Source organism: Prinia subflava, chromosome 6 (assembly GCF_021018805.1).
Source record: "Prinia subflava isolate CZ2003 ecotype Zambia chromosome 6, Cam_Psub_1.2, whole genome shotgun sequence".
Lineage (NCBI taxonomy): Eukaryota > Metazoa > Chordata > Aves > Passeriformes > Cisticolidae > Prinia > Prinia subflava.
In genome coordinates, this window is record NC_086252.1 from 5429351 (window position 1) to 5439484 (window position 10134).

Here is a 10134-nt window from a genome sequence, read left to right on the forward strand (position 1 = left end):
TCCCACAGGGCTGGTGCTGTGCTGGGACAACCTCAGCTCCAGCACAGGTAAGAGTGAACCTCAAGCAAACCAAAAGCAGCCTCCAGGCAGAAACCTCAGTACTGCAAAGGACATCTTGGCTGCTTTAAGCACCCTCTGACAGCTCCAGTGGGGCTGTCTCCAGAAGATTCTGCTGGGCACAGCATCCAGTACTTGCCGCATCACACCACAGTGGCTCCTTCCTCATCACTGACCAGTTCAAGGCACTCACGAATTGTCTTAAAAGGCATCATGAGATGGACAAGCAACATTTGGGCTGCTGGGGAACTATCACCTTTGCCATCATCTCCCAAATCCTCTCTTCAGCATGCCCAAAGCCCCTGCATCTCATGGCTGCCCCAACAGTACAAACAAAGGAGTCAATAATTTTTTTTTTCCTGGTTGTTCTCTCCAGTGAAGCATGCACTGGTGCCAGGAGAGGCACCAGTAAGCTTCTCCCACCAAAAGCTTTCCAGCTCCTGATGCATGGCAGTGGAGAGCACGGCTCCATCCCTGCATGGCCAGCTTGCCTGCTAGCTCTCATGGACTACGTCCCATCAGGAAATTTGGTCAGGAATGTTCACAAGGATCACTCAGGACGCTGAAGGAGTCATTTCTGAACAGCAGGGTGCCAAGACCTCAGCAAAATCCCACCTATTGTTCCCACATAAAAGCACCTCAGAATGCAACGAATTCCAGTGCACTGATGTGGCCAATCCCAAAAATCAGCCCCTGGAGACTACAGCATATCACTGTCCTTAACTCATCCCAGTGAGGCCACAGGCACCCAGGAGCTGGGCAGCACACACAGCTTGATGGCTTCACCTGTACTGGAGCCCTTGGCCACCTCATTCCAGGGGGCTCAAACTTTAGTCTGCAATGGGAATGGAGGAAACACAAAGACTTGGACAAACCTGGTCCAAAGAGGAGGCATGAACAGGATGCCAAGGGGAAGGAGCTGAGGGTGGCTCCCTGCTCATGCCCAGCCTCTGAGGTGAGCTCGTGTTGCTTCCATGCGGGAGCAGTTCCCATGCCTGGTCCCACAGGGTTTTGAAAACTCCCTGCTTTTGCTCAGGCAGCATAAGATGCCCTATCCTACCATCCCAAATACCACATCCCCTACTCCATACCACTCCCCTTTCCCAAAAATACCAAAGCCTGCTGCGACACCCACCCTGCCTCTCCTGCAAAGTCAGGACTTCAGCTTCCCCTCACTGGTGAGTCCCTGGCTGTTTGTGACCGTCAGGAACCTTCCTTGGGATGTTTGGGACTGTGAGTCCAAGCTCTTCAGAGAGCCTGATGCCTGAGCCTCTGGCTTTGCTGTGACCCTCCGGGGAAAATTCAAGGTCTATTGGAAGACATGCTGTGCAGTGTTGAGGGAGGGATGGGATGGGGATGGGAATGGCTGGGATGGGATGACATGGGATGGTATGGGGATGAGACAGGATAGGATGGAATGAGACCGATGGGATGGGGCAGGATGGAATGGGGATGGGATGGAATGGGATGAGATGGAATGGGGATGGGATGGGGATGTTCTCCCACCAAATCCTGATCTATAGTACACCCCACAGACAGGAATGTCAGTGAGATGGCTCCACCTGCATTGCCCCCCAGGCTGCCAGCCCCCTTTGTGCTGGAGGGAATTCCCTCCACTGGGGATGCAGCAGACCCCGCATTGCTGGGATCCGCTTTGTTCTGCGGTTCTGGGCCCCGCCGCTCCCCACGCAGGGGGAGAAGGATCCTCCCCTGACCTGTGTTCTCATCATCCGCCAGCCCGGGTGTTCCACGCAGACAGAGGCAATGATTTTAATGTCCCAGTGAACAGGCTGTCGGCATGCATCAGCCTCAAAGGGCAGCCTTCCGAGCTGCCTTCTCCTCCCAGGCGCTGCCTGGGCGAGGAAAACCAATTCCAGCTCTGTGCGCGCACAACACACACACACCGTGTCACCAGTGCCTGTGATTTTCCAGCCTTTTAACTAAAAATCCTTGCAAACCCTGCTCGTGAGGAGGGGGAGGCAGCGAGGCCGGGGTGGGGGTCGCAGGGGAGGCGCCGCTGGGCTGGCAGAGGGGCAGCCCCATGGGCAGAGCCGGTGATGTGATGGGACCCGAGCGCTGTGGAGCCATCAGAAGCCCGGGCAGGGATGAGCTGAGAAAAGCCATGAGCAGAGCTGACATCTGCCCCCTGGGCAGGTACCTAATGAGCGGAGACATTGTCCATTTGTGGAGAAGAGGGAAAGTTGAGAGATTTCCGAGCTGACACCTGGCAGCCTCCGTCGGTGTTCCTGACCAAACAGCCGGGCAAGGAGAACAGCAGTGGGGGGCTAGAGCCGGTCACCCCCGGGCGCTGCAGGGGTGGGTGAGCTGCATGGCTGCGGGGCTGACACCTCAGCAGCTCATCCACACTGCCCAAATCTCCCGTTGGTGATTTTCTGCCACCTTAGAAGAGAAACTGGTGCTTTCTGGAAGCTGGAGGGGGGGGATCTGGAAGCTGGGGCAGGGTCCCATGTGGCCCCATACCCCAGGAAAAGGCAGCAGCAGGGCAGGGAGCACGTTCCTGGGTCCAGCCACACACCAGACCTGCTCTAGGCTGGGATCTGGGCACGGGCAAAGGCTCCTTGTGTCCCTTGGTCTCCACATCCCAGGAGCAGGGTGGCACTCAGCAATGCTCCAGCCCCCAGTGTCACCCAGCAGCCTCCCCGCGCTTCCACAAACCTAGTTCTGTCAGATCCCATAAATCCAGCCTACCTAAGCCCACTTGTCACAAGCTCTTTCCTAACTCACCCTACCTCCAGCCTCTTCCCTGCCCACCACCTTCCACTGATGATGAGACAGAAGTGATGGAGCAGGAGAAGGGAGAGCCCTGCATCGCCCCTATCAACTCCCAGTTTCCCTTCAGGAAAACCTGGCTGTAAAAGTACTTGTGAGCCAGCAAACACCCCCACGCTCCCCCAGATCCCACAGGGAGATGCTCTTCTCCCCACCTGCCTGCCTGCTTTCCCAAAGACCAAGTGGATTTACAGGAAAATCGTCTCCCTGCAACTATCCTGGCTGAAAGGGGAGATCCTGGAGCATCCTCAAGGCTTTCTGCCAGCCTAAAAAGCAGCTTAAAAATACTGACATTACTTCACATGGTTGTCACCAGCTCCATCAACAGTCTTAGATCTGAACTCCATTACAAACATGACTTTCACCTGCCTGGCTCCAGGGATTTTTGCTCCTTTCCAACAAATATAGCCAGGAATGCCCAAAATAGGGCTGCAGCCCTTTTCCTGGGATGCCTGGGAGTGCAAACAGCAGCTGGGCTCAGGCTGCTCCTCTGTGGCACCCGCTGACCTGCTGGGCTCAAGCAGATGGAGCAGCCACAAATCCTCCCCGTAAGCCTGGGAAGGGACTAATCTCCCAGAGGACAAATGGGTCGGCAAGCGGGGGAAGCTCAACATCCCACCTTTTCCTCCCTCCTCTGGCAAACCCAGCAGCACCCAGCACATCCAGAGGGATCACAGCACCCCCAAGGGCAGAGGCAGCACCAGGAGTTTGGGTACCTGGTGGAGATCTGGTTTGGGGACAAGCAGAAATTTAGGTCACAGCTAGCTAAGCCTTCCATGCCCTCTGCAGGGAGACATGGCAGCTGGCGTCTCTGTGGGGAAAATCCACAGCTCTAAAAACTTCCAAAATGCTCCCTAGCCACAAAGGATTGAGGCTTCTTCAAGACTGAGAGGTCCTTGGTGAGTGTCAGAAGCTGCAGGAGCAGCCACTGGGATGAGGTGGATTACCCACAGTGGAGTCCCTGGTCCTTCCTCACGGTTGGAGGAGTATTAGGTGCACTGCAGGGGGTTAGTCCAGGTCCAAAGGATGGGATCTGGAGAGCCAAACACGCTCTCTCCAAAACATAGACATCCCCAGAAGGATTGAGAATGATAACGTGCTGATGTCAAAGCCCCACAGCAGATCCTACCATGGACATCACCCCCAGCCACACTCACCCCATGTCCTTCAGAAAGGTGTTTCTGCCCCAAAGACCCCAAACCAGAAGTCAGCCCAAGGACACACAGCCCAGTCCTGCTCCCAGAGACATCCACAAGCAGCTAACCTCTTCAACTCGTTTTCCTTCTGCTCCAGAGGCCATGGAAAGTGAGAAGGTCAGCAAATTTCGTGCCACCCTTCATTCTTCTGGGTTGTGTTTTCTCATCTTCTCCTCCCTTCTTTCTTGCATCCCCTCTTCCTTTGCCTAAGGGCTGGAAAACTCCTCCTGTGTGCTCGCAGGGGACAAATGTCTCACCAGATATTGTCAGCCCTACTCAGAAAACTCTGAGGCAGGAGAGCTGATGAGGACAGGCACAAGAGCACTCAAAAATGCTTGGAAGGAAGAGGCTGTAGCCCAAGGAGAGGATGGAAAAGGTACAGGCTGGGATGTGTGACATCTGGGTTTGGATGGCACCCTGCACCTTGGATGGAGGATCATGGATGGCCAGCAGAGCCCAGGACAAGGTGTGACACTCTCCAGTGTGGCACAGCATCAGTGCCACCTCTCTGGGTGCCACTGCACATCCCAAGGAATGACCTGGGACAGAGGCTGAGCCATCAATGTGTCTCTGGGGACCACAGGCACTCGAGCTATGCAGTCAAAACAGGCAATTTCAAGTCCCTCACTAATCTATCCTCCTGCCCTGGAGGGGAGATTTGGGGAAAACCCCAAAATATCCCTGAGGGAACCCCAGAAAAACGCGTTTTCCAGGTGGGGAAACTGAATCACAAAGGAAACCACCATGGGCAGGCTCACCTACCCCATGGTGCCACACTGTCCCAGGGAAGGGCTTAATTCCCCAGATACCCTGGGCTCACGTCATCATGCCCTGCCTTCATGTTATCAGTCCAATAAAAGCCTTTAAACAGGGAATTGTTTCCATATTTTAAGGAAAGCTTAGAGGCACAGAGCAAGTGAGCATCTCTGGAGGTCTCTGGCCCAGTTCCCGCCCCGAGCAGGGTCACTCCAGAGATGGATTAGGCTGCCTGGCAAGAAATTACTCCACCCTGAAACCTCAAAACTTTTTCCAAGCCCTCCATTTTCTGCCTGCATCAAGGAGATGTTCCCTGGCTGCCCTCACCCACTGCTATCACCAAAAGGCCTCATTTTTATCCTTTTCAGAGCACAACGGGCAGCAGGGATCTCACCACAGATCATCACCTGGATAAAAGGGGACTGCTCCATGGTGGTGTCCACAGTGATGACATTCCCATGCCTGTGGTTGTGACCCCATGCCCACAGCAGCCTGGAATGGCCACCAGCCTGCGTGACCTGTGCCAGGTGGGAACATGTCACCATCACCCCAAGGGTCCCCTGGACAGCCCCAGGCCTGTGGGGGGGTCATTCCCACCTCCTCACCTCTGGACTGGGTTGCAGGTGCAGCACCACATGGAGGCACATCTGGCAATGCTGGGAGGATGGAGCTGCAGCTGGATGATTGGCTCCTTCCCTAAGGAATAAAGGGATGAGAATCAGTTATGGAGCAAAAGTATCCCCCAAACAATGTGTCCCCCACTGCAGGTCCCCGTCCTGGGGCACCCATGAAAGTGTTTGAACCCATGCCAGAGATGTCACCACTACAATTCCCTTAGGACAAGCAAGTCCTAGATGCAGCTTTTCCCAGCCCAGCTGACCAGAGTCCTCTAAGGCATAATCAGAGGCCTCTGGGGCACTTGGATTTTCAGGAAATCATCACCTTGTGCTGGGAAAGAAGGAACAAGAGGGTTTGCTCCTTGGTGGCAGGGATGCATGAGTCATCCTCCAGCCTGATGCCCTTGAAACAGAGCCAAAAAAGCTTTTACCCAAAGTAGCCAGCAATAGGATACCAGAACTGGAGCTTCAGGATTAACCCTTTCCTGGCAGAAGCTGGCTGGCTGCCCTCCCATGCAGATCCTTTCTCCTCCTCTGCTCAGTGCTGGATCTCAGTGCTGGATTTTCCCACTGTGTGCACCAACCAAGTTGCTGGACAAGGTGCCAACACTGCCCTAGCAAGGGCAGAGAGGGGGACATGCCATGAGACCCCAGTGATGGGCTGCTGGCTGCCAGACCAAACGGGGTTGGAAACGCAGGCCCCCCCAAGTGGGGAACAGCATTTCTCTTCCACATATCCTGACACAAAGTTTGCCCAGCAAACAGAACAATGTTTGCAATCCACCAAAGGGAAAACACAACTCAAAAAAATAAGGTGGAAATTTTAAAGTTCTTTATTGTGCTGTTTAGGGGGGAAGGCTCTTGATCCCATACTCTTGAGTCCTTGTTTCATTTAGGAACCCACCAACCATCTGTAGCTCCAATGAGATCCTCATTGTTTCATGTGCCAAGACTTGATGGGCTCTCCCCAAAACAGAGAGAACTAGCCTGCTGGAGAATCCCATCCCTCCTTGACAGAAAACAGCCCCTTGGGGACAGGCAGGGATTTCTGTGTTAAAAGGAGGTTTTCCTCCTGCAGGCAGGCAGAGAGGTGCCATCACCCAGATTTCCTGCCAACCAGATGACACTGGACCTACTCCTGCAGCGTGGAAAGATGGGAGCTTCAAACCATGGCTGTGGCAATGTGCACGAGCATCACTGAGCTGGGACAGGGCAAGAAAACAGAAGATGATGCTCCTTGCCTGAGGCTGGGAGTGAAGGGTCCACCCAGGAGTGGCTACAGCACTGCAGCCTTGCCATACCCCAAAACCTTGCTGGCCTTGCTGAGCCTCAAAACAAACCCAGCCTCTCCTGGGGCAATCAAAAAGAGAAGGGAAAGGTGCTGGGGGTTATACTGGTACCCACTAACCTGGGCTGGAGCCTCCTGCCACAGCCCCATGGATCCAAGCATCACTCAACCCACTCCAGCAGTCTGGCAGCATTTTGGTATCTGCATGGACCTGCCCAGGGCATTTAGAGTGAGCTCAGACAGGGATTTCCCTCTTACATCCTCCCACAGGCCACTACAGAAATGCTCCTTGAAAGCATGGATTAGGTCATGGAGATTTTGAGTGGCATCTTCACCTTCTGCAGGGTTTTCTATCCCCAGTTTGCTTCCTTACAGTCTGCAGCAGGGGCTGCTGAACTTCCCCTCCACCCTGGGATATCCCTGTGCCCCTGCCAGCCCACCCCAGACCCTGGGGTGTCCTGTACAGTGTTCTGTATCCCCTACCAGGACCACCTGCTCCCTTGTATTGCATCCCTCAGGATGCACCAATGCTCTCTGCTCTCCAAAGCATGGGGCAGCAGGCCTGGAAAGCCTGGAACACCTGCCCTGTCCCAAGGCAGTGGGCATTCCCGCAGACCCCCAGCACAGGGGCACCACAGCCCCAAGCTGCCCATGTGCCCTGGCTGCCTGCAGCACTGGGGGGATCCCTGCAGCAGCTCCTGGGTGGCCATGCAGCACCCGCCTGGGGTGGGGATGCTCTGCAGCACAGCGCATGCTGGAGGATGCTGCACTGGCCAGGATGCTGCACAAATGTGCCTCTCCAGGATGGGTCTCACCCAGACCCTCGGAGGACCTGCTGAACGGAGGTGGGCAATAAATGCTGCCCCAAGAGCCAGAGCTGAATAAACTGACCCCTCCCAAGCCCGCTCCACGTGATGAGAGATGGTGGCTCCAGTGGGGAGCACAGGGCACCCACTGCTCCCTTAGGCACATGCTGAAGAACTAGCTCAGTGACTGAGTGGGTGGCACTCCTGCCTGTGGCAGGGGGTTAAAATTAGATGGTCTCTAAGGTCCCTTCCAACCCAAAACGTTCTGTGATTCTATGAGGATTCTGATTTCAGAGGAAGGACAGAAAAGTCCAGCCGGGGGAAATGGGCTCCCAGGAGATATCTATCCAGCTACAGGGGAAGTTTGGAAGCCCTTTTTCTCCCCCCCAGCACTGATGCTGAGGCTGCATTTGAACCACTTGGTGACCACCACACCTGGAGCACAGGCTCATAAGCGACCACCAACCTGACATTCGTGAGACCCCATGGGTGCTGGCACCCAAAAACCAGCAGCCAGGGCTCAGAAACACACTGTGGGACCCCTCGGGATGTTCCCACCCAAAAACATGCAGCATCCCCGCCGTCACCCATCTCCATGCACACTTCTCTCTGCAGTGACGGGGAGAGGGGGGGTCGCAAAGCCCCCCCTGAAGACCCCCACTTATCCCCAGGCGGGGACAGCACTTTGGGATTGCTTCGCAGAGCCCGGGAGCCTCCCAAGGCTGGGAGCCAGCGACAGAAAACTCCCAGCAGCCTCGCAGAGCCGCCCAGGCGGAAAGGTGGCAGCACACGGGGGCACCTCCTGAGCACAGGGGGTACCCGGGGACAGGGGCGGTGGGTGCACGCCCTCCGCTCCCGGAGTGATGCCGCACCGGGAGCCGCCTCGCCCCGACGTCGCCGCCACCGCACCCATCCGCGTCCCCGCAAGGGACCCTCCATCCCCGCTCCAGGAGCCGCGGTGCCGCTGCGGGACCGGGAGCGCTGTCCCGGGCCCCCCACGCACACAACACACTCCCCAGAGACGGCAAAGCCCTACCTGTGTCCGGACGGACGGAGGGACGGACGGACGGACGGCTGGGGCAGGGCGGGGGAGCGGCAGGGCTGACTCAGGGGCGGTGGCAGCCGGAGCCGAGCGGGAGCGCCCGGCACTGCCCACCACCCCCCCGGCTCTGCCCAGCCCCACGACTTCCTGCCCCTGCCCCGTCCCTTCCCGTCCCAGACCCAGTCCCTGCCGCTGTTCCTGTCTCTTAACCTGCTCCTCCCCTGACCCAACTCCTCCTCTAGCCCCTGCTCCTGCCTCAGCCCCTCCACTGCCCTCTCTCTCATACAGCTCTCTACCTGCTCCTCTCCTCCCTTAACTCCTGCTTTCCCCCTGCTCAGTCCCTACTCCTGCCCCCGCCCCTTCACTGCCCTCGCCCTGCTACAGCCCCTGCTCCTGCCCCTAAACCAGCTCTGCCCCTACCCAGTCCCTGCCGCTGCCCTGTGCTGGGGCAGTCCCAGTGACACTGCCCCGGTGACACTGCCCAGGGTGACACTGCCCAGGGTGACACTGCTCAGGGTGACACTGCCCAGGGTGACTCTGCTCCAGGGTGCTGGCATTGCTCGGGTGCCCAGTATCGCACGGACCCACACCCTGCCGAGCTCCTGCACCCAGACCCGGTTGTGTTTAAGGGCAAGTCCTAACCCTGCCCCCATCCTGGCCATCAGGGATGGACAGACAGACCCCACCTCCCCGCGGGAGGGGCAGGGTGGGAACGGGGAGCTGGCGGACACATCTGCTGTAGTCCGGCCACCCTCCCCAGGACCACCTGGGGGGCTCAGTACAGCTGGAAGCCTCTGGGTGAGAATAGCCAGGGCTGCCTGGACTTTTCAGGCTGGCTTGGGTGGGGCGGGTGTGTGTGACAGTCCCCGGACGTCTGGAATCCTGCTGCCGCACTTCCAGGCGGGAACAGATAAATATTTCAGCGGAATGGCCGAGCCCTGTCAGCTTGCATTTGCTTCTGGCAGGGTGAGTGCTGAGAAAGGGGGAGGAAAGGCGTGGAGAGAAGATGCGCTCGGAAGATGCGTCACCTCCCGGGAGATGGGGCACCAGCTCCGGGGCTCCATTCTCGGAGGCTCCACTTCCTCAAGGGATGCTTGTCTCTTCCCTCCGGGAGAAGTGCTCGGCCGTGCTTCAGCCCCTGCTGGTCCTGACGCCGGACTCACCCCACAAGCAGCTCTCGGGGGCTGCCAGGCTGGGCGGGGGGGGTGAGAAGTTTCGGGAGCTCTGCTTGGAGCACAGCGGGGCAACTGTTCGAGACCCTCTGGGATGCGGCACAGCGCAGACTGGAACAAATCCACCCCCAGGCAACAGACTGGGCGCAGAAATAAATCCAAGCAGCCATGGGTATCGTACATCAGCGCAGGGAGCCAAGGCGGAGGCAGCATCCCCCACGGCCCGCAGCCCAGAGGCCACGGCAGATGGTCGAGGAGCCGAGCCTGGCGGAGGGCAGTGGAAAGAGCGGTCCTTCACGCCCTGCCGATGCTTTCGGAGGGGGATTTGTCCCGGTATGGAACACACAGGTGCTGCCGCAGTTCTGTCCCGGGTGGCCAGGCTGTTCCTGTTGTTCCTCCTCCTCCCTTTC

At 57.4% G+C, this 10134-nt stretch overlaps 1 protein-coding gene across 21 annotated transcripts in view; it reads right to left on the reverse strand.

Annotated features, from left to right (window-relative positions):
• The window catches only part of PCBP3 (poly(rC) binding protein 3), a 55997-nt gene extending 45921 nt beyond the window's left edge, over positions 1-10076 (reverse strand). For 10 of the 21 annotated variants that reach the window (XM_063399955.1, XM_063399967.1, XM_063399966.1 and 7 more), the window contains exons 1-2: positions 8547-8713; positions 5405-5495 (exon numbers count right to left, since the gene is read on the reverse strand). The gene's annotated coding sequence lies outside the window, so the exon portion shown is untranslated. Of the gene's footprint in view, positions 1-5404; positions 5496-8546; positions 8720-9580 lie in introns of those variants that run through there. The other 11 variants (XM_063399974.1, XM_063399973.1, XM_063399975.1 and 8 more) reach the window with 6 other exon arrangements.
• Positions 10077-10134: the final 58 nt, after the last annotated feature.